The sequence below is a fragment of the Tupaia chinensis genome, unplaced genomic scaffold (assembly GCF_000334495.1).
Source record: "Tupaia chinensis unplaced genomic scaffold, TupChi_1.0 Scaffold000341_1, whole genome shotgun sequence".
Lineage (NCBI taxonomy): Eukaryota > Metazoa > Chordata > Mammalia > Scandentia > Tupaiidae > Tupaia > Tupaia belangeri.
In genome coordinates this window covers 4,112,078-4,137,441 of record NW_006159835.1, presented here as the reverse complement: position 1 = coordinate 4,137,441, position 25,364 = coordinate 4,112,078, and the positions used below count along the sequence as shown (strand labels likewise).

General features: G+C 39.3%; 1 long non-coding RNA gene across 1 annotated transcript in view; it reads right to left on the bottom strand.

Annotated features, from left to right (window-relative positions):
* Nucleotides 1-25,364, bottom strand: part of LOC106735247 (uncharacterized) — a 59,799-nt gene that overhangs the window by 29,516 nt on the left and 4,919 nt on the right. Inside the window, exon 2 of the long non-coding RNA XR_001370637.2 lies at nt 15,684-15,753. This is a non-coding gene — a long non-coding RNA (uncharacterized LOC106735247). The remainder of the gene's footprint in view (nt 1-15,683; nt 15,754-25,364) is intronic.

Here is a 25,364-nt window from a genome sequence, read left to right as displayed (position 1 = left end):
GGAGATTATGATACTGTGACTCTGGGTGTTTTCTAACAGCACGACAAGGAAGACTTTCTCCCACTGCCTATTAAAAATATATTAAAAATAAGAGTAGTTTTAGAGGAGAGAAGTGAGACAAAAAGTGCAGTTTTCATTTGTATTGTGAAATATGAAAATAAAATTGTCAACTGTTCTAGTTAAAAAAACATATAACTCAAGATGAAATAGACAACTGAGTAGTACTGTAGACACTTTAAAAAATTAATTCATGGGACCAATAATTTAAAAACTTCTGAAAAATAAATTTTCAGTTCCATGTGACCCCACTGGATAATTCAACCAGACATTTAAAGATTAATTAACAATTTTATAGTCTTTGCCAGAAAGTAGAAGAGGATAGAACACTTCCCAACTCATTTTATGAGAATAGTATTATCCTGAAACCAAAACCAAAGACAATATACAAATCTGCTACATACCAATATCTCATAGTATTTCATTTAGGTGCAAAAATATTCAACAAAATTTTAATACACCTAATCCAACAATGTATAGAAAGAATTCTAAATCATAACCAAATAGGTTTTAATCCATATTTGCAAAGCTGGTTTAACATTTTTTTAAGAATTATTTTATTGAACTTTATTTACTTATTTTAATTTGACCAGAGAGTGACAGAGTTAGAAAGAGGGAGGGAGAGAGAAGTGAGAAAGCAAGTCACTGGTCTAGGACTCAAACCATAGTCAGTCATGTGGGAGTCCAGCACTCTTAACCACCATGCCACCTGCTGGTCCCTGTTTATCATTTTTTAAAAATGTAATCTACCACATTCTCAAGCTATGGAAAATAAATCATATGATGAAATCAATTTATGGAGGAAAAAAACATTTAGCAAAATCCAACGCTCATTAAAAAAAAAAAAAACACCTCTCAATAAAATAGGAATAGAAGAAAGTTCTTCAACTTTATAAGAGCATCTACAAATACCTACACATAAATCATATTTAATGGTAAAACTCTAAATGTTCTCCCTCTGGGATCAAGATGTCCTCTCAGCACTTTTACTCAACATCATACTGAAAGTTCTAGCCGATGCAATAAGGGAGATGGAGAGAAAGAAATTGAAAGAAGAATAAAGGAAAAGACACACGGATCAGAAAGCAAAAAATAAAACTGTCCCAATTAGCAGAAGACATGGCTGTCTATGAAGAAACTACCAAGGAATCTTTAAAAACTCCTAGAATTAATAAGTTCAGTAACACTGCAAGATACAAGGCCAATTGCATTTCTGTACATTAACAATGGAACATATGGAAACCAAAATTAAAAATACAATGCTGTATATAATTATTCAAAAGAATATTAAATACTTAAGTATAAACTTTAAAATCATGTACAGGATCTCCAGGCTAAAAATTACAAAATGCTGATGAAAAAAAATTATAGAAGATCTAAGTAAACGGAGAAACATACAATTACATGGATTTGAAGATTTAGCACCTCAAAGATGTTATTCTTCCCAAATTTACTCACAGATGTCATACAATTCCTATAAGAATCCTAGAAAGATTTTTTTCTGTAGACATAGACAAGCTTAGACTAAAATTTATATAAAAGTCACAGGTCCTAGAAGATTTCAAACAATCACAAAAAGAAATAAACTGGAAAGAAGTATTCTATCAAATATTAAAACTTACTATTCAGCTATAGTGATCAAGAGAGTGTGATATTGGTGGACAGATAGACACATACATCAACTAACCGAAATAGATAACCCTGAGATAGATCAACAGAAATGTTACCAACTGATTTTTGATAGAAATGTAAAAACCATTCAATGAAGGAAGAGAAGCATTTTCAACAAAAGATCTGGAGCAATTGTAAATTGATAGCAAACAAACAAACAAACAAAAACCCAAGAAAACTTCAACTTCATACCATCTATAAGTAAAACACAAAATGGATCATGGACTTAAATGTAAAACTATAAAACTTTAAGGGGAGAAAGTCTTTGTGGTATCAGGTGAGGCAAAGCATTCTTATACTTGATACCAAAAGCTTGATCCATAAAAGGGAAAAGTTGACAAATTAACCTCATCAAAAATAAGAAAAATTGGGGGCCTGCAGTGGCATGGTGCTTAAGGGTGCTAGACTCCCACATGGCTGAGTGAGGTTCAAGTCCTGGAACTGGTGGCCTTGCTTTCTCACTTTCCCTCTCTCTCTTTCTTACTCTGTCCCTCTCTGGTCAAATTAAAAATAAAAAAATAAACATTAACAATAACAGTCTTATTTATAATAAAAATTAAATTAAATTAAAAATTGGCTTTGTAAAAGACTATTAAGGCTTTTTTATGATGGTTTTGCTGCCAGAACACAGGTGTCATGAAAACTACTGCTAAATTAAAGCCACATCAACATCATTGTCATTGAACAAGTGGATTTGGGCAAGTCTACCACTACTGGCCATCTCTATCTGACCTACAATAGGGGTGGACTGACAATAAATAAATAAATAAATAAATAAATAAATAAATAGATAGATAGATAGATAGATAGATAGATAGATAGACAGACAGACAGACAGACAGACAAGGAGGCTGCTGAGATGGGAAAGGGCTCCTTCAAGCCTGGGTTTTGGACAAACTAAAGGATGAGTGTGGGCATGGTATTACTATTGATATCTCCCTGTGGAAATTTGAGGCCAACAAGTATTATGTGACTATCATTGACACTTCCGAACATAGACTTTATCAAAAACATGAGTACAAGCACATCTCAGGTCGACTGTGCTGTCCTAATTGTTGCTGCTGAATTTGTAGCTAGCATCTCAAGAATGGGCAGATCTGTGAACATGCACTTGTGGCTTACACTTTGGGTGTGAAACAACTGTGTTTCATGACGTGGATTCTACTGAGCCACTCTACAGTCAGAAGAGATACAAGGAAATCATTAAGGAAGTCAGCACCTACATTAAGAAAATTGGCTACAATCCCAACACAGTAGCCTTTATAACAGTTTCTGGTTGGAACAGTGACAACATACGGGAGTCAATTGCTGACACGCCATGAGTCAAGGGATGGAAAGTCACCCATAAGGACAGCAATGCTTGGGACCAGCAGATGGCATAATGGTTGCACCACTGGACTCCCATGTGGACAACCGTGATTCGAGTCCCAGACCCGGTGGCTTAAAACTCGTGCCAGGCACATGGGTGTGTGTGCCCTAAGCCTGAGAGGAGAATGGAGGAGAAGGATTGTGGTGTGGCTATCCCCCCTGGAATGATTTCTTGCTTTCTGTCTCTCTGGTGAGCACATGTGCCCTATAGCAACTCTCTCTCTCTCACTCACTCACTCTCTCTCTCTCTCTTTCTCTCAAAAAAAAAAAAAAAAGACAGCAATGCCGGTGGAACTACCCTGCTTTGGATTCCATTCTATCACCAACTCATCCAACTAACAAGCTCTTGCATCTCCTCCTTCAGGATGTATACAAAATTGGTGGTATTGGCATTGCCTTTGTGGGTTGAATGGAGACTGGTGTTCTTAAATCTGGTATGGTGGTCATTTTTGCTCCAGCCACCATGACAACTGAAGTCTACTGAAATGTACCTCAAAGCTTTGAGTAAAGCTCTTCCTGGGAACAATGTGGCTTCCAAGTCAAGAACATTTTGGTCAAAGATGTTCATCATGACAATGCTGCTGGTGGCAGCAAAAATGACCCAGCAATGGAAGCAGTTAGCTTCACTGCTGAGGTGATTATCTTGAACCATCCAGGTCAAATCAGTGCTGACTATACCCCTCTAGTGGATTGTCACACAGCTCACATTACTTGCAAGTTTGCTGGGTTGAGGAAAAGACGGATTGCCCCTCTGATAAAAAGCTGAAAAAAGGCTCTAAAGTCTTGAAATCTGGGAATGCTGCCATTGTTGATGTGGTTCCTGCCAAGCCCATGTGTGTTGAGAGCTTCTCTGACTATTTTCCTCCAGGTCATTTTCCTGTTCATGATATGAGACAGATATGGATAAATTCTACAAGTTGCCTGTGGTCAGATGGCTTGGTACAAGAATAAGAACCAGAGGAACCAGCAGTTGGTGTAATGGCTATGTCACTGGACTCCCATGTAGTCGACCATGGTTCGAGTCCCGGACCTGGTGGCTTAAACTCATGCCGGGCGCATATGTGTGTGTGCCCAATATCACAAGAGGAGAATAGAGGAGAAGGGATTCCATCAGGGTCATCTCCCCTGGGGGGGGGGGTGATTTCTCATTTTCTGTCTCTCTGTCTCTCTCTGTCTTCCTGGCAAGCACACGCACTCTATAGCAAAAAAACTCTCCAAAAATAAATAAATAAATAAGAAACAGAAATCCCAAGTCTCATTCCTGACTCTAATTTTTCACAGGACACTTAACTTCTTCAATGCTTACTTTTTTCATTACAGAAGTATTACTAATAATTATAGTCTGCAACATACGTTCCTCAGAAGAGAATTGTGACTTGAGTTCAATTAACTGCTTCTAATTTTTCAAACATAAAATTCTATTTGATACTTGCCTAATAATAAAAACACAGTGTCCAAACTAATTGTTTCCTAAATGTGATTAGTTTTTTAGAATCATCAATTCATACTGAGGTCACTTTATGAAATAAAGATAAAATTGGAACTAACTCAGATAAAAATAGTATCCTTTCACATTAGTCCCCACAACAGCTCAACATTATCTTCTGAGGAAAGGGGTCTATTATGAGAAACTGCGGGGAACAGGGGAGAAGATGGCTAAAAGAAAAGTCAATTCCTACACAGAACTACACAGTTTGCAGTGCTCAAATGATGCTGGGTCCATATGGAAGACTCAGGTTCAGCTCCCTGATAAACCTTTGAACGTACCCATGATCCTGTCTGGCTTTGGGAAGGCTGGTGGGGGTAAGGAGATTATGGCATGAGACTCCGTTGGGGGTACTTGCCTTTCTCTCTCTCTGGTTCTCATAAAAGAAAGAAAATTTTAAAACCATAATAAAAATATCAAACAATTTCTAGGGGCACCATGGTTCTTTAAAAAGGATGAACAAAACTGGAAGTTGAATAAGAAAAGAAAAAGTTCATGTATTCATTATCTCTTCCCATAGAGAAACGGGACTTTTATAGTTCAGTAATTTAAAAAATATTATTCTCCCTTCCTATTTTAATGTGAGGTTTTAGTTTAAAACACCCTCATAAAATGATAATGATCATAAAATCATGAAATATGCCTATCGTAGCAGAACTAGAAGCAGCTAATGCTTAAAACATGCCTGAATAGAATTCTCATCACTGTGCTGAGGTGACAGGCCATAGCTGAGAGAAACACTAATGTTTTTTATTGGAGTAGAGCATGCATATTTGTACAAATTGTGCAAATGTTAAGTATACAGACTGATAAATATTAAAAAGGAGACCACATCTATGTAACAAACCATCATATTGAGAAATAATTATGAAAAAACTAATTTATGATAAAAATAGGTCGTTGGTTAATGTTTGGCATTGTCATCTGGGAGGAAACACACTTGCTGAGGTTATGAGGGTCATGACATAGTCCATATCTTGACCTAGGCAATGGTCATTATGAGTGTTTCCATATGTAAAATTCTATGCCTTTAAGATTTGTGCATTTTCTATACTTAAGTTATAATTCAATAAGAAGTGAAAGAAAATTCAGTTTTGCCTGTCCTTGAGCTGTAGGCAAATTGAATCATATAATGTGTGTTCTTTTCCATTTTGTTCAACCTTGTTTAGGAAATTCATCCACATAGTTTAACATGCAGTAATTGCTGTTCATTTTTATCACCAATGTGTTCAATTGCATGAATATGCTGCAGTTTATTTATCTATTCTATTTCTGGGCTGTATTCAGTTTGGGGATAATATAAATCATCTTACTGTATATGACTTTTGGTGTTTATGCATGTGCATTTCTGCAGGGCATATATTTAGGAGTGAAATTGCTAGGTCTTGGGGTATGAGTCTGCCCAACTGGATATACTACCAAACTATTTTCCAAAGTGGTCATGCCAATGTACACATCCCAATTAATGTATGAGAGTTCACTAGTTCCATATCCTTACCAATAACTGGCATTATCAGTCTTTGTAATTTTAGTCATTCTGATAGTTGTGTCTACACATTTTATTGTTATTTTAATTTCTTTGATTCCTAGTGAGTTTTAGTATTTTTTTATATATTAGTATCTATTTTGTTGAATCTGTTCAAGTGTTTTGCTCATTTTTCCTTTTTTTAAAAACCGAATTATTTATTTAATTTTATTTATTCATTCATTTATTTTAATTTGACCAGAAAGAGAGATAGAAAAAGAAAGAAAGCCACCAGGTCCAGGACTGGAACTGTGGTTGGCCATGTGGGAGTGTCCAGCGCCTTAACCACCACGCCACCTGCTGGTCCCTGCCAATTTTTCTAATAGCTTGTCACAATATCTTACTGATAGTATTGAGTGTTTTTTGGGGGGTTTTTTTAGAATTATTTTATTGGGAACCAGCAGTTAGTGTAATGGCTATGTCGCTGGACTCCCATGTAGTCGACCGCGGTTCGCATCCCAGACCCGGTGGTTTAAAACTCACGCTGGGCGTGTGTGCATGCATGCCCAAGATCCCGAGAGGAGAGTGGAGGAGAAGGGATTGCGGCGTGACCATCCCCCCTGGGGGGTGATTTCTCACTTTCTGTCTCTATGTCTCTCTCTGTCTGGCAAGCGCATGCGCCCTATAGCGAAAATTTCTCCAAAAAAAAAAAAAAAAGAATTATTTTATTTAACTTTATTTATTTATTTACTTTTTTTTTAAATTTGACCAAAGAGGGATAGAGTGAGAACAAATGAGAGGGGGAAAGTGAGAAAGCAAGCTGCCAGGTCCAGGATTCAAACCATGATCCACCATAGGGAGTCCTGAACCCTTAACCACCATGCCACCTGCCAGCCCCAATATTTAGGGTTTAATAGTGTTTATTTTATTGATTTGAAAGAGCTCTATATTTTGAATATAAATCTTATCACTTTCCTTTTCAATATCTTCATAGCATCTTTTGATAACTAAACATTATTAACATTAGTTTGGTCCAAGTTATCCATCTTTCCTTTCGTGGTTAGTGTGCTTTTTGTATCCTGTCTTAGAAATCGTCATCATAATCACGAATATCATTTCCAGTGTCAGTTTTAGAAGAGTCTCACATTTAATGTGCAGTTTCCCAGATTGTAACTTTCTCTGTGATATAATGTAGAGATGTTTCATTTTTCCATAGGATATCCAGTTGTACCAGCACTATTTATTGAAAAGATCATCTTTCCTCACTGCCCAGCAAGTCATCACCTCTGTCATAAATCAAGTGTCTCTGTGTGTACATATTGCCAGTCACTCTATTCTGTTCAATAGGTCTATTTTTCTCCCCTTAAATTTAAGTTTATACTAAGTTTGTTAAAGTTTATTTATTTATTTCTTCCACGAACAAGAGACAGACAGACAGATGCAGCACTCCAACAGTCTTTTTTTTTGGGGGGGGGGCTTAGGGCACATGCACTCCCTGGCAAGAGAGAGACAGAGACACTGAGAAGGAAAGTAAGAAATCGCCCCTCAGAGGGGATGGCTATGCTGCAATCTCTTCTCTAGTCTCCACCTGGAATCTTGGGCATGCACACATGCTCACACGCCTGTTATCTAACACAGTCTTGAACTACCCCCAGCTTTAGCCAACCACAGATAATGTGTATGTGCAAGATAATGAGTATATGCATGCCTGGCATACTCAAGGAGGTCTCTGGATGTGAACTCAGAACCTTCCCATATGTGTCAGCCTTGTGGAATGTTGTATTTTACTGCTACATTACTATCTAGCTCCCTTTGAATAAGTTTTGATACTCAAAAACAAGTCCTATTTTCTTCTTTTTAAAGATGAACTGTTTTGGGACCAGCAGTCGGCTTAATGGCTATGTCGCTGGACTCCCATGTAGTCAACCACAGTTTGAGTCCCGGACCTGGTGGCTTAAACTCATGCCGGGCGTGTGTACGTGTGTACCCAAGATCCTGAGAGGAGAATGGAGGAAAAGGGATTGAGGTGTGGACATCCCCCCTGGGGAGTGATTTCTCGCTTTCTGTCTCTCTGTCTCTCTCTTTATGGCAAGCGCACATGCCCTATACCAAAAACCTCTAAAAAAAAAAATGAACTGTTTTTGGTCCTTTTTATTTTCATATTAATGTTCTAATAACTTCTAACAACCCACCCAAAGAAACAATCCCATAATATGCTAACATTTTTATTAGGGCTGCTTTAAATATGTAGACCAATTTAAGGAGAATTGTATTCCAGTCTATTAACATGGAGTTTCCCTCCAGTTACACACTGAACAAACTGCAGACAAGGTATCATTTTATCTTTAGATATCTCAATGTGTATTTCATAAAAGCAATATTTTCTCACAGTATGTTATTAAAATCAGAAAATTAGCACCTGTACAATATACAGTACTATTACCCAACTGTACACCTGTCATCAATTATCTCACTAATGACTCTGTAGCAAATAATAATAATAGTGTTTATTTGGTTGTTTTCTGACCTGAGAGTCAATCTCAAATCACATATTGCATTTAGTTGTCATGAGTGTCAAAAGATAAAATTACAACACTTCAAAGATCTATCTAAAATAATAAAATAGCATCTCACTACCTGATTTCAAAATATATTATAAAGCAGCAATAATCAAAACAGCATGGTACTGGCACAAAAATATACACATAGACCAATGGAACAGAATAGAGAATCCAAAAATAAACCCAAGTCATATATCCAACTGATTTTTGACAAAGGGTACAAGACAATGCAGTGGAGAAAAGAAAGGTTTGTTTTTTTTTTTCAGCAAATAGTGATAGAAGAACTGGATATTCACCTGCAAAAATGAAACAGGAATCCTTTCTCTCACTATTAACAAGAATCAACTCAAAACGGATCAAAAAGATTGGGAAAGAAATTATGGAGAAAAATAAAGAGGCAAGACATTTATGGGATACAGAAATGGATTGTTGTCTATTGATGATAATGTATATAGTATCCTTAACTGGGCTGGTATGAGGTGCATTCATGTTGGGTAAATTCACTTTACAAGTTAAGTAATGTATAGTGATTGATTGTATAAAATAAATTTTAATTAGTTAATTAATTAATTTTTAAAAATTAATTAAAAAAATTTTAAATGACGTAGTGGGAGCCAGTAGGTGGCGTAGTGGCTAAGGCACTGAACTCCCACATGCTGATCATGGATTAAGTCCCAGACCTGGAGGCTTGTTTTCTCACTTTCCCTCTCTTTCTCTGTTCAAATTAACATAATAATGATGATTAATAAAATAAAACAAAATAATTTTTTTAAAAAAACATGTAGCATATCTTTTATACATTATATTTTGTAATATTTGATTTGAATGTGACCAATTTTAACCTTAGTGACTACTGTATTGACAAAATATTTATTATATTTGTGAAAATAAGTTATTTTAAATATTAAAAATGATTTCAATATAAAGGCTAACCTACAAAACTACTAGTAGGAAATGTAGAGAAAACTTTTTAAAACATTGGAGTAGGCAAAGATTTCTTAAATAAGACCCCTAAAGCATAGGCAATAACCGCCCCCCCCAAACAGGCAAGGATTAAATCTAGCTAAAAAGCTTCCTTGCAGTGAAGGAAACAATAATCAGAGTGAAAAGACAACCATCAGAATGGGAGAAAATATTTGAAAATTATTCCTCAGACAAGGGATTGATATCCAGAATATATAGGGAACTCAAGCAGCTTGCCCATGAACAAAAACAGTCATCCAATTTAAAATAGGCAAATGAATTAAAGAAGACTTATGGATAGCCAAGTGACATATGAAAAAAATGTTCAAAGTCTCTTGTCATAGAAGAAGATCCTTTTCACCAAGATGGTGCCGAAAGTGAAGAAGGGAGCTCCTGCGTCTCCCAAAGCTGAAGCTAAGACAAAGGCTTTGAAGACCAAGAAGGCGGTGCTGAAAGGTGTCCACAGCCACAAAAAAAAGATCTGTACATCACCCACCTTTCAGAGGTCCAAGAGGGCTGCAGAGACAGCCTAAATGTCCTTGGAAGAGCACCTCCAGGAGAAAGAAGCTTGGCCGCTATGCCATCATCAAGTTACCTTGACAACCGAGTCTGCCATGAATAAGGTAGAAGACAACAGCACACTTGTGTTCATTGTGGATGATTCTAAATACACACTTTTTCACCAAAAAAAAAAAAAAAAAAGTTTCTTGTCCTAAGGGAAATGCAAATGACAATAAAACCACAATGAGATACCATTTAATCCCAGTTAGAATGGCTATGATCAAAAAAATAAAGAATGACAAGTGGTGGGAATGTAAATTAGTACAACCTCTGTGAAAAACAATATGGAGGTTCCTCAAAAACATACGTATGACCCAATAATCCCACTCCTTAGTATTTACCCAAAGGAGAGGAAAGCAATCAGAAAGACACTTTCACTTCCATGTTTACTGCAGCATTACTCACAATTGCTAAAATATGGAAACAACCGAAGTGTCCAAAAACTGATGACTGAGTTGAAAAACTGTGACACATATACACTGTGGAATATTATCCAGCTATAAGAAACAATGAGATCCTATGGTTGGACTCCAAGTGGATGAATATAGAAGACTTAATGTTAGGCAAAGTGAGCCAGACTTTGAAAGATATACATTATATTTTCCCACTCATTTGATACTGAGTGTCTGCACTCTATGGCAGGTGGAGAAGATGAATGTGGGTGCTAGAAACTGTAAGGGAGAGAGCGGATGGTAGAAAATGGGTGGTGGGTGGTAGGCAGTAGGTGATGGAGGACGAATTGAGGAAATATTTAACAGACAGAAAATTGTAAAGTTTTCTGTTGAAAATACATGTATGTATTGTATAATTCATGACGGAGACTTTATGTAAAAAAATTGATTTGAATTTTTTTAAAAAGATATTAATTGGCTCTATTTGCAAATCTAGAGTTGGACAACATGTCATTCCATAAATTTCCAAAAAGGTCACCTCATGGAACTCAGGGAAACACCTACTTACATTTGCCAGTTTATTTTACAGATGAATAACCAGATGAAAAGATGGATAGGGTGGGATATAGAAGGTTAGAATGGGAATGGCACTTTCAGGTTCTCTCCTATGCACCACCATCCTAGCATCTCCACATATTCAGCAACCCAGAAACTCATCAAATCTTATTGTTCAAGAGTTTTATGTTTTTTTTTTTCCTTTGTTTATTTGCCAGAGGACACACACTCACCAGTTAAAGAGAGAGATAAAGAGAAAGAGAGAATCAAGAAAGTATCCCCCATGGGAATGGTCATGCTGCACTCCCTTCTCTTCCATCTCACCCTCCTGCAAGATTTTGGGCATGCATGCATACATACCCTGGGTGTTTTTCAAGCCACTGGGTCCAGGACTCACATGTAGCCATGTAGGATCCAGCTGCCTTAACTACCAGGCCACAGGCTGGCTCTCAAGCATTTTTCTAATTTGATCTCCAGTCCCTCTCCCCCTCCCAGAGGTCAATGAGTGATGCTGAAAATTCCAACCTTCTAATCACTTGGTCTTTCTGGTGACTGGCTCTATCCTGAGTTTATCTGGGGGCTCCACTCTAAGAAACCTCATTAGTACAAATGCAGAAGTTATTACATAGGTTCATTATAAATAATAGAATATATGACTATAACTTAGGAAATTCCAGGGGTTTCAGGAGCTATATGGAGTAACTAGAGAAAAAGATCAAATAAATTTCTTATTATGCCACATCATGTTCACTTAATTGTCTTTCATCTCACATAGTTCCTCAGTCTTTACCTTGACAGTTTTAAACAATATAGTTCAGTTGTTTTGGAGAATATCCTCAATTTAGGTTTATCTGGTATTTCCTCATGCTTAGGTCTAGGTTACCAGAGAAACAACATATCTTTTCTTGGTTTACCATATCAGTTATAGAATGTCAATTTCCCCATACTGATAATGTTAATTTTGATAATTTGGTTAAGAAGGTATATTTTAGGCTTCTCAACTGTAAATTTATTCTCCCTATTTGACATTTTTTGGAAGTGGAGTGGGCAGATGATACTGTATTAATGATATTTTTTAATATTTCATTTTCTGGTTGTTGATGGCACATAGAAATTCAATTGATGATCTTAAACTTGCTAGATTCTAATTTCTTTATAACTTTTAATATCTCAATTCTTTTCATTCCAATAATTCATCTGTAGATTATGTGAATTTTCTAGACATGCAAGTATATCAATTATATGGATAATGACAGGGTTTTTTTCCTTAGGCCTTATATATTTTATTTTGCTTTCTTGCCTTTTGGACTTACTAAGGCAATATTAAACAGAACATTTTCCATGGGAAAATTTTTATTTTTTTTAATATGTTGTAGATTTTTTATATTAGGTCATCAGGAAAGTCATGACATATTTTTGCAAAGAAAGACATAGAAAAATGGGGACCAGCAGTTAGCGTAATGGCTATGTTGCTGGACTCCCACATAGTCGACCGCGGTTCGAGTCCCAGACCCGGTGGCTTAAACTCATGCCAAGCACATGTGCGTGCGTGCCCAAGATCCTGAGAGGAGAATGGAGGAGAAGGGATTGTGGCGTGGCCATCCTCCCCCTGGGGGGGGGCAATTTCTTGCTTTCTGTCTTTCTGTCTCTCTCCACCTGTCTGGCAAGTGCACGTGCCCTATAGCAAAAACCTCTCCAAAAAAAGAAAAACATGGAAAAATGTCTCATGACTTTTCCAATGACCTAATAAAATCATTTGCCACATTAGAGAAGATCTTTTCATATATGTGTGTGTGTGTGTGTGTGTGTGTGTGTGTGTGTGTGTGTGTATGTATTTATTATTATTATTATTAATTTCCTATAGGACTTCTGTGCTCACTGGAGGGAGAAAGAGAGAGAAAGTGAGTAAAACACCCCCTAGAGGATATGACCATATCACAATCCTTTCTTCTCCATTCTCCTTTTAGGATTTTGGGCATGCATGCACATGTGCCTGGCATATTTTTCAAGCCTCTGTGTCCAGGACTCTATGTAGTCAACCATGTAGGAGGATTCAGGTGCTTTAATCACCAGGCCAATGGCTGGCCACAGGGAAGGTCTGTATTTTCCATTCACTGATGCTAGGCTTTTCTTTTTCAGTCAGGAATATTTATAGAATTTTACCAAATGCCTTTTCCACCTCTACTAAATTAATAATATTATCCCTTTACTCTGCATATATAATTACATTGATTAACTTTTCAAATGTTAAACCAACCTTGTATTTTATAAAATAAACCAATGTACTCACACACAATTGCTATTGTCTTTGCTAGGTTCTTATTTGTAAAACTAAATTGCAGCTATCTCCAACTAATTTTTTTATCCCAACTATAATTTGATTTAATTTATGGCACAAATTATAGTCAGTTTTGGTAAATGTTTCCAGCTCTCTCTTCCCTTTTCCAATCACTATAGCTATGCAATAAATCATTTCCAAAAATTAATGGTTTGGAATAACAATAATCATTTTTATCTCCCACGGTTTATCTGTGTCGAAAATTTCAGGGACAATAATTGGTGTAATGGTTATGTCGCTGGACTCCCAGGTAGTCACTGCAGTTCAAGTCCCAGACCCAGCAGCTTGAAACTCACCCTGGACGTGTGTACGTGTGTGCCCAAAATCTGAAGAGGAGAAAGAAGGAGAAGGGACTGTGGTGTGGCCATCCTCCCCTGGTGGTGGTGGTGGGGGGGGAGTGGCGTGGTTTCTTGCTTTCTATCTCTATCTCTCTGTTTCTCCACTGAGAGCACACACCCTTTGGGGGGGGGACTATCTTAAATAAACAAATAAATAAATAAATAGAACTCCAGAGCAGCTCAGCTGGGCAGTTCTGAAGCTCAAGGTCTCTCAAGAGGTTGCAATCAGATTGGTTGGGGTTGGCTGAGCTCAAAGGCTTCTTCATTGAGATGCCTGGTCCCTAGGCTGGGGAGACTCCAACAAGATATTGACCCACCTAGGGCTCCTCAACCATTTTTTCTAACTCAGTGTTGTCCCCACTGTGTCAGCTTAGGATAACTGAGCTTTTTATATGGCATCTCAGGGTTCCAAAGGCATGCATCCTAAGAGAGGCAGGGAGAAGCTATTAGATTGTCAAGAAAGGCATGTTTTTTTCTATCAAAAATATGTCATGAGTTTCTTGATGACCCATTATTATATATTGCCTTTTGACCTAACATGGTAAGTCACATAACATCAATCTATCAAACATTTTTTGGTTGAGACAGTTACAAGACCCTACTCAGCTTCGAAGGTCGGAAAAAATGGCCGATCTCTCAATGAAGAAGTCACAAATGACTCTTTCACATTGCAACTCCTTCACAAGTTACAAGTCAAATGGTAAGAACAGGCAGGATCAGACATACATGGTTGCAATCATCTAGACAATGTGACTTGCCATAGTAGCAACCACAAGTCCCATAGCCAGTTAGTCATCTCTGTATTGAGACCTGCTCTAGCCTATGGCTTTCCACAACTCCTTTTCTCTGCCTCCAGTAGCACAGTGCCTGTGTTCACTCATTGTCCTTCATGCACAATCACACACCTAGTCCCATAAGCTTGCTCTTAAGGTCAACGCCTCAGAGAGTCTCTCTAGAGTTTTAGAGGGTAAATAAGATCCTTAGAGAGATTTTTGCCCACTGAACTGGGTTAGGAGCTGGTAACAAAATGATTAAAAAAAAAAAAAAAAAAACACCCCCTCACGAAGGAGTAGTCATCTCTGTATTGAGACCTGCTCTAGCCTATGGCTTTCCACAACTCCTTTTCTCTGCCTCCAGTAGCACAGTGCCTGTGTTCACTCATTGTCCTTCATGCACAATCACACACCTAGTCCCATAAGCTTGCTCTTAAGGTCAACGCCTCAGAGAGTCTCTCTAGAGTTTTAGAGGGTAAATAAGATCCTTAGAGAGATTTTTGCCCACTGAACTGGGTTAGGAGCTGGTAACAAAATGATTAAAAAAAAAAAAAAAAAAAGCCACCCCTCTAGAAGGAAGTCAGTGGAGAAAGGAACTTGTCAGTCATCCAGAAAATACAGAACTTTAAAGGACATTGAGGCCAGAAGCATCATGATGAGTTTACACTTTAGAAAGATCATAGCTATGATTAAAGTAAAGTTTTCCCTGTCTCTTGCTGCCAGGAACAAAGCATAGTCCATTGAAAATTTCCATTACATTGTAGTAGACCTGAGGGAGAACTCTTTGATCTAAAGCCTCTTTGAGTGAGAATTATCCAGACCTAGCTTGTCTATGTACAAACCAGAAAGCATACACTGAAAAAAACTTACACTGGAATGGGGTTTGTTTTCCTCAGTTTGGAAGACAGAATTAGGAGTTGCAGTAGCAAAAATAACTCATCTTCTGAAGAATTCACTCCAAATTCTGAGTTCATGTTCGCCATTACAACAGACATAGGTTGTTAATTTAATTCTGTAACCGTGAAGAAAAATGGGCATAACAACAATCCTTGTAAATTGCTCTGGAAATATCTGATTTATTAAAAATGCCCAGGATGTTTTTAGCAACAAAATTTACCTATGAAAAGTGCGACAAAGATGCTAAAGAATACTCACAATTGCCTTCTGTGGACTTGAGAGTGGCAGCAGTAATTCATGGTAGAGCTTTCTTTTCCTGCACCGTAACCTACATTGGACAGAGAAACTGTATACCTGATTGATTCAGGAAATCAAAGCAATAAAACTGCCAGGGACAATGCGGCCAAGTGATTAGGAGAAGGCTGGTTGAAAATTTAAGAGCCCTTTTTACTCATTAATCTCCAACTGCTAAAGACAAACAAAAAGCAAAATTAACATGATTGTAAACTAAGCACTTGTGTCCCTTGGCCCGCTGGGAGAGGATGGGTTGATCAAAGCAAATGAGTCGCTAAGAACTGTGGGACAGGCACTGCTTCGCAAGTGCACAGCCGGCATCCATTATCCAGCCTGTGTCTGGGACAGGTGAGCACCGTAATTCATCTTGGCTTCAATTTGGAGCCAAGTGGGAAACCTACCTCCCTGTCCACGCAGTTTATATGTGAATCCCCTGAGTTCTGGGGGGAGGGGGGAGAGGGGTGGAGTTTTTGCATTGGCATAAAGACTTTTTCTGCCCTTTCAAATGTGTCCAGAACAAACAGCTGGGAGGGGTTTCTGAGTTCCCTAACTTTAAGCAGTTAAGATGCCTTCCAAGAAAGCTAGAAATTGCTGTCTTAGTTCAATGCGTAGGCTCTCCCAATGAAACTAGAAAGTTTTTTGTTTTTTCAAGAAAATACTACAAGACTCAGAAGGAAGCTTCCCCCCACTATCATAACCATGAAAACTCAAAAGCTTAGAATTGAAGTTATTCTCAAGGGTAAACCCATGTGATCAATGGGCACCTGAATTACTTAAATCATGTCCAGGACTTGACATACTCATATGGTTCTGGTACAAGAAAATAAATAGGCATCTGACTTGGTCTTTTCTTTTCACCAAATTCCTTTTTTTTTTTTCAATTTCCTTTTTTTTTTTTCAATTGCCAGAGGACAAATATGCTTGCCAGAGAGAGATGGAGAGACAAAGAGAAAGAGGGGGAGAACACATCTCACAATGGGGTGTGGTCATGCCAAAATCTCTTCCCCATTTTTCCATCCTGTCAGGATTTGGAGCACCCATGCACACAGGCCAGAGTGTTTTTCAAGCTACTAAGGCCGGGATTCAAACCACAGTTAGCCACATGACTTCTGACTCCCTGAACCAACAGGTCGCAGGGCTGGCCTCAAAATTCTTTAAAAAAACCAACAAAGTGTAAAATGAAATATCTGCATCAACAACTGGAATTTCATCTGAGAATCACTGAGAAATTGAATGCTGAAATTCAATCCTGAATTGAACTGGGTTGCAAAATAAAGCCAAACCACAGAAGACGATCTTTCCTCTGAGTGGACACAACAAGCTGCTGGTATGAGCAGGAGACGCCATTGCAGAAGGAAGCCTCTGCCATCCAAATCATGGAGAGAGAGGCCCTCTGCCACAGGCCCTGTAGGAGGCGGGACATTTAGTGCTCCCCTCTCTTTCAGCACCCTGAGTGGTGGGTCAAGGTCTTAACAAGGCACAAATCAGTCAAAAACCTGAAAGTGTAAGGGTTTCGTTTTTGTTGTTGTTGTTGTTGTTGTTGTTGTTTTTAGAGGTTTTTGCTATAGGGTGCATGTGCTCACCAGAAAGATAGAGAGAGACAGAGAGACAGAAAGCGAGAAATCACCCCGCAGGGGGGATGGCCACACTGCAATCCCTTCTCCTCCATTCTCCTTTCGGATCTTGGGCATGCACGCACACGTGCCTGGTGTGAGTTTAAGCCACCGGGTCCGGGACTCGAACCACAGTCAACTACATGGGAGTCCAGCAACATAGCCATTACGCTAACTGCTGGTCCCAGGGTTTTGGTTTTAATTTGCTACAGGATGCATGTGCTTGCTAGAGAAAGAGTGAGAGAGAAAGAGAGAGCAAGCAAGCCCGAACACACACACACACACACACACACACACACACACACACACACCGGCAATCCCTTTTCCATTCTCCTCTCAGGATTTTGGGCGTGCACACACTTCCAGCATAGTTTTTAAGGCTCCAGTTCCAGGACTGCAACCAGATGGTCGGCGATGTGGGACCCAGCAACCTTAACCACCATGCCACCAGCTGGCCCAAAGCATAATAAGTTCTTTTTCCCAGAGATCCCTACTCATATTAGAGATGTGACTTCAGCTCTGACTCTACCATCCCCATTCCACTATGCTCCTCTCCCACAATTTTATTTTTAAAGAATTATTTTATTTAACTTTATTATTTATTTTATTTTGACCAGAGAGAAAGAGAGAGAGAGGAAAGTGAGAAAGCAAGCCACCAGGTCTGGGACTTGAACCGCGTTCAGCCATGTAGGAGTCCAGTGCCCCCAACCACCTCACCACCTGCCGGCCCCCCTCCCACAATTTTATGACAATATGTTGCTGCATTTCTGAAATATCATTACTGCTAGGTTTCTTTATTTTTATTTCATCTGGATCTGATGTCCTACTAATAAAGATTTGGTTCGGGACTATTCAGTCTATTCTGTTGCTTGATAACTGAATAACGCAGTCTGGATGACTTATAAAGATTAGAGGTTTATTCAGCTCAGTTTAGGAGGTCTGAAGTCAAAGGTCCCCATCTAGCAAGGGCCTTCTCGTTCGGGGGACTCTCCATAGAGTCCTGAGGCAACACAGCATCGCTTGGCAAGAACTTGCATGTGTCTGTAATAGTGTCACTCCCTCTCCTTAGCCCATGAGGATTCAATCGTGGGCTCTGCCTTGATGACCTTGTCTAGTCCTTCTCACTGCCCAAGTTCCAGAGTCAAAAGTTTTTGCTCTCTTAACCCTGTCACAACCAAATTTCAGTTTATGAATTTTGGAGGAACACATTCAGCCCGTAGTAGGGACCCACATCAATTTCTGACAACCTGCAACTCAGCTATTTGTTCAAAATCAGCTGAGTAAGACTATGGCTCTATTGAAAGAAAATTCAGCCATGAATTTTATTTTGTTGTGCAAAGAAGAAACAGTGTGGTTGCCCCCTGTTGTGTGAAGGGCTGGGGGCAAACTCCACATCATCATTCGGTTGGGGTTATGCACTAGACTTCCGTGGGGAAGTGCACAAGTCAAGGGTCTGCGAGAGAAGATGACATGGTCCCAGACTCTCCCACCATCCCAGAGAAAGGGATGCTAAGATGGGGTGCCATCTGTGTCCCAGTGGGAGGACATGTGCCCTCCAGTACCATACCACCTTAGGGTACACTTAGGAAAAAGCAACCCAGTCACAATGTGGACAAAGAGTATTTAGAACCAGGATGGCTGAGTGTAGATGTCAGGTGTTAGGAGTTGTCTGGGAAAGCCTGTTACTCAGAACCTGGGGATTTCAGGGACGCTTGTAATGTAGTACCGTCCACTGGGGCAGAAAGCCATCCTGTGGGAGGCAAGGCTTCGGCACTAGCTTCCTCTCAATAGCAGGGGAGACTTTAGCTCTGGCTGGCACAATAGTCAGGCAGCCTCAGCATTAGCTCCAATGGTCATTTGTGGGTGACCTACCTGAGGCACCACACTTTTCTACTCATCCTTTAAACACGCTAGTCATAACCCCTCTAGAGACCTGGCAGTAACTTATAGGAACAACACCATGCTACAACTGTCTGTCACAAAAAGGAAGTTCTGAGTTGATGAAAGCTTGTCTAGAGATGAAAAAGCTTCAATGGTGTAACTGTATAACATTGATCAGAACATGTTAATGAGGGAGAAGGCAAAATAGAGATAGTCTATTAGTTAGGGCTAAAAGATGGAGAGATGGGACCAGCAGTTAGCATAATGGTTATGTTACTGGACTCCCATGTAGTTTACTGTGGTTTGAGTCCCAGACCCAGTGGCTTAAACTCATGCCGGGCAAATGTGCGTGCATGCCCCAAATCCCGAGAGGAGAATGGAGGAGAAAGGATTGTGGTGTGGCCATTCCCCACCCCGGGGGTGATTTCTTGCTTTCTGTCTCTCTGTCTCTCTCTGTCTTTCTGGTGAGCACACATGCCCTATAGGAAAAACCACTCCAAAAAAAAAAAAAAGAGGAAAAAAGAAAAGATAGATTATGAGATGAATATGAAGAAAGATATGAGGGAGAAAGTAACAGTCAAAATAAATTCATTCCATGGGACCAGCAGTTAGTGTAATGGCTATGTCGCTGAACTCCCATGTAGTCGACCAGGTTCGAGTCCTGGACCCGGTGGCTTAAACTCACGCCGGGCGTATACGCGTGTATGCCCAAGATCCTGAGAGGGGAATGGAGGAGAAGGGATTGTGGCATGGCCATCCCCCCTGGGGGGTGATTTCTCACTTTCTGTCTCTCTCTGTCTTTCTGGCGAGTGCACATACCCTATAGCAAAAACCTCTCCAAAAAACAAACAAATAAATAAATAAATAAATTCAACAAATACTCATTGAGCACTTGTGTTAAGTTCTGAGGATGAACTGGTACATAAGAATGCTATTATCCTAAGAGATCTCAAATAGTGAAACTAATAATTTGTAAATTTCCCCCTAAATTACTTGGAGTAATATTCTAACACTCTAAGTTGCAATTCTGTTTACCTAAATGAATTTTTTTAAAAAGTCTAGTAATGAAATAGAAATAGTAATAATTTTAAAGCAGGAAAAGAATATCTAATCTTTCAAAACTCAGAGGACTGGGGCTGGCAGGTGGCATGGTGGGTGGGGGGCACTGGACTCCCACATAGTTGACCACAGTTCAAGTCCTGGACCTGGTGGCTTGCTTTCTAGCTTTCTCTTTCTCTCTTTATCTTTCTCTCTCTCTGACTCTCTTTCACTAGCTCTGTCCCTCTCTGGTCAAATTTAAAATAAATAAAGTTAAAATAAAATAATTATTTTAAAAAATTCAGAGGGCCAGCAGGTAGAGGTTAAGGCACTGGATTCCATATGGCCAACTGTGTGGTTTGAGTCCTGGACCTGGCAGCTTGAAAATCACACTGGGCGTGTGTATGTGTGCCCAAAATCCTGAGAGGAGACTGGGGGAGAAAGGGTTCCAGCATGGCCATCTCCCTTGTGTGTGTGGGGTGGTCATGGGGGCTTTGATTTCTCACTTTCTCTCTGGTGGGCTCACGTGCCCAGTAGCAAAACAAACAATCTCAAAAAAAAAAATTAGAATGTTTTGTTTGCTTGTATACAGATTTTAGGAAAGGGTCTTATTTGGGGAGAATTTTCTAGCTTCAAAAATAAGAATCTTAAAGCATCTAAGGCACATCAGGTAACAACAAAAAAAGCTCTGAAGAGAATGTTGTCATGTAGTAGAATGCTGGCATTTTCAAATATGCAAGCACTAAGAAAATACACCACCTTTCTGAGTATTTTTCAGAAACATTCTAGAACAGGATATTATCAAAAGAAAGAATTCAAACATAGAGAAGTTGCAGTTCAAAGAGACAAGCAGCTAGCACTGAAAACAGTTCTTGTAGGAAAGGAGTCTTGATCATTGATGTAACCACAGTCATACCGATATGAAAATGGCCAAAGATAAAAATAAGCAGTCCACAAAGGATGAAATATAAATGGTTGGTAAAACATGAAATGGTCAGGAGTCTATATGGTAAAATCACAAAGAAATACCTCTTTTCAATATATCAGTTTTAGTTTTTTTGTTTTATTTTGCTAGAGGATGCATGTGCTTGTGGCAGGATGGGGAGGTGAGAAAGTGAGAAAACACCCACACCACAACCCCTTCTTCTCCATTCTTGTGGGAGGCTGCGCACCGGGGAGTCTGCCGAGGTTTCTCAGGGAGCAAACAATTACCATGATTGGTTCCCTTCCAAAAACCTGACCTTCGAAACCTTGCTCTGATTGGCCACTAGAATCCCTCAAATTTGCATATCCAGCACCTCATGATTGGTCCAAAAGCAACCAATCACAGCCCACTGTTTACAACCAATCACGGCCCACCATTTACAACCAATCACGGCCCACCGTTTACAACCCACCAGAGTGTATATAACCACGATGCCTGACCCACAGTAGCCAGACGACCACGACCAGGAAGATGACGACTGAAGAGCCTGAAGAGTTGAAACACCGTGAAGACCCTGAAGAGCTGTGACACTGCATCATCTCTGTGCTGTACCGTGCTGCCCACAATAAACGGACAACACTGTCCTCTCTGTGCTGTAACACTACGCTGCTTGTCCCGGCTCTCACTCCTTCACTCAGGAAACCTGTTCGGCTGTCCCCCAGGGTCGGGACAATTCTCCTCTTGGAATTTTGGGCAGGTATGCACATGCACCCAGTGTGTATTTCAAGGTGCCCGGGTCCAGGATTTAAACCATGCCCTTGGCCAGGTGGGATCCAGCCACTTTAACTACCATACCACTTGCTGGCTCCAGTTTGTGTTTGCTTTTTTTAAAATAAAAAAAACTAAAAATAATTATTAACAGAAGGTGTTTGACAGAGTCATACACTGGTTGAAATTGGGATTACAGTCATAATTACAATGACTGTAGTCGATCGAATCACACTGACTATCTATAAATCAAAAATAAAAAGTGAGAGGAATAAAACAAACCAGCAAATAAGCAAAAACGTTCTTGCAGGTGGCCATTGCACCAAGTTCTCATTCTGAAACGGAAAGCACTGTTTTTCCTTTGTATTAGGATCTACATCGGAGAGCCCTTCTTTCCAGAAAAAGGCTAATAATGTACACAGAATTGGAAAAATCACAACTTGCAACCCCTAAAAAAATAATTAAACCAAGAATTACTGACAGATGCTGAAAAGGCTGGGGAGCTGGTGCAAAAGTTATCACCCTTCAGATTACTAGCCAGTTCCAAACTGTCACCACATAAACCCAGTCATCAATCTTAATATTGTTAATAATCAGAGAACCAGAGCTGCATTATGCTCCTCCAGGTGGGATGCAGTGTTTGGCCTGAATCGAATCAAGCCTTGAGATCCAGCTTCCAATGATAGAAAATATGAAAGTTACTGTTAAGTGATCCCACAAGAAAACAATCATATAAATGTAGAAATTGAAATACTCTAGGGGAAAAAAAAGTATCATCAATTTATAGGAAAAATAAAAGACTGAAGAGAATATCTGTTCTAGATTAAAATAAGGATGCTGATGGGAGAGGCTGTGCTTATATGAGGACAGAGGGAGGGATATGCGAAATCTCTGCACCTTCCACTCAAGTTTACTGTGGACCTAAAGCTGCTCTTTAAAATATAGTCTCAGGACCAGTATACACACACACACACACACACACACACAGAGTCACTTGGCACACTTGGGACCAGTGGTGGCACAGTTATAAAATGTGACAGTGAGGTTGACTCACACAGGAAAATTCCAAATTCAGGACCAGAAGATGGCTTTATGATTTATGTCACTGGATTCCCAGATAGTCAACCGCAGTTCACATCCCAGACCTGGTGGCTTAAAACTTAGTCCAGGCCCATGTGTGTGCATGCCTAAGATCCCAGGAGGAGAATGGAAGAGAAGGGATTGCAGTGTGGCCTTCCTCTGGGGGGTGGGGGAGATCTCTCACTTTCTGTCTCTCTCTCTCTCTGTCTCTCAGGCAAGCACATGCACCCTATTGCAAAAATCTGCCAAAGAAAGAAAGAAAGAGTTGCAAATTTATGTCCAGGGACATCCCTGGACATAAATGTCCATGATCCAGGGACGGCTAAGGCTGGTATGTCCAGGGAAATCCCTGGACATAAATGTCCATGTCCAGGGACATCCCATGGACACAAATGTCCATGATCCAGGGACGGCTAAGGCTGACGGTAAATCACAATGTCAAGAGCCTATTTGGGATGTTGTATCTCTCTCTCTCTCTCTCTCTCTCTCGCTCATGAAATAAATCCCAACAAATACACTCTCACTCACGAAATAAATTTTAACAAACACACACACACTCTCTCACTTACTCATGAAACAAACACTCTCTCTCACTCATGAAATAAATCTCAAACGCACACTGTCTCTCTCTCTCTCTCAGAGACCCAGCACCCAAATGCAATGACATTTTTTTACTGGATCCTAATATGAACAAACTTAATGTAAAAGACATTTTGGGAACAGGTGAAAAAACTTGAGTGTGCTGTTCTTTTGGTCTTAGAGGAATGTCCTCTTATCCAGATATGCTCCAGATATGCACATCAAAATACTTAATAGTGAACTATCATGAAATCTGTATGTACTTTCAAAGACTTCAATGAAAAAAAGGTAAAACATGACAAAATCATTAAAATAATTAAATCTAGGTTACAGACATATGGTGTTTACTATACTATTTATTTATTTTTTTGGGGGGGAGAAGTTTTTGCTATAGGGCACGTGTGCTTGCCAGAGAGAGAGAGACAAAGAGACAGAGAGACAAAAAGCAAGAAGTCACCCCCCAGGGGGGATGGCCACACTGCAATCCTTTCTCTTCCATTCTCCTCTAGGGATCTTGGGCACGCACGCACATACACCCGGCGTGAGTTTTAAGCCACTGAGTCCAGGACTCGAACCGCAGTCAACTACATGGGACTCCAGTGACATAGCCATTATGCTAACTACTGGTCCCACTACACTATTTACTTTTTTCTGGACATTTATGATACTCATAATATATAAAAAGCATTTTTAACATATAGCATTTGTAAAGGTTTGAGAAAACATCCCATGCATATTGTTGGTATAAGCTTCTTAGAGGACAATTTGGAATATATAACTTTGATTTTTAAACATAAATACCTTTTGATATATCTTTAAGGTCTATTCAATGACTAGTGACAAAAGTACAAAGGATATGTTTACAAATATTTATTAGAGCATTATTTACAGTATAAAAATTGAGATGATAGGAAAATAGTTAAAAATATGACAATAATTATATTATTATTTATGATAAAGAATATTGTTACTGTGATTTTTTGTCATTATTGTCATTTTTTTCAAGTTACCAGAGAGTGTATGTACTCACCAGAGAGACAGAAACAGAGAGAGAATAAGAGAAAGGGAGAAAGCATCCCACAATGAGGTGTGATGGTGCCACAAGCCTTCCTATATTTCTGCGTCCTGCCAGGAGTTTGGGCATGCTCACTTGCCTGGCGTATTTTTCAAGCCTCCAGAGTCAAGATTCAAACCACAGTGGGCCATCTGAGATCTAGCACCCTTAACCACTAGGTTTTGGAGCCACCCTAACATGTTCTTGTTTAAAAGAACAAAATAGGTATAGATTTATCCTATCAGTTGACTAGGGCTGACATAACAAAATACAATAGAAATTTCTTTTCTCACAGGTTGGAGGTTAGATGTCCACACCCAGGTGTCAGCAGGGCTGGTCTCTTCTGAGGCCTCTCCTTGGTTTGTGGATGGCCATCTTCTCCCTGTGCCTCAGGAGGTCTTCTTTCCCTCTGACGTATTAATCCCAAATTTCTAATCTCCAAAGACTCTAGTCACGTGGGATTGGAACCCACCCTAAAGGTCTCCTTTGAATTTAATTGCCTCTTGGAAGACCCTCTCTCCAAATACAGTCACATTCTGAAGTACTGTGAGTTAGGACTTCAACATATGAAATGTTGAAGAATACAATTCAGCTCATAACATTTACTGACATGGAAAGATGCTCATAATTTTGATAGTGTTTTGTGTGTTTATTTGTTTTGTTTTTTAAATTTGCTAGAGGGCACATGCATTTGACAGAGAGGGAAA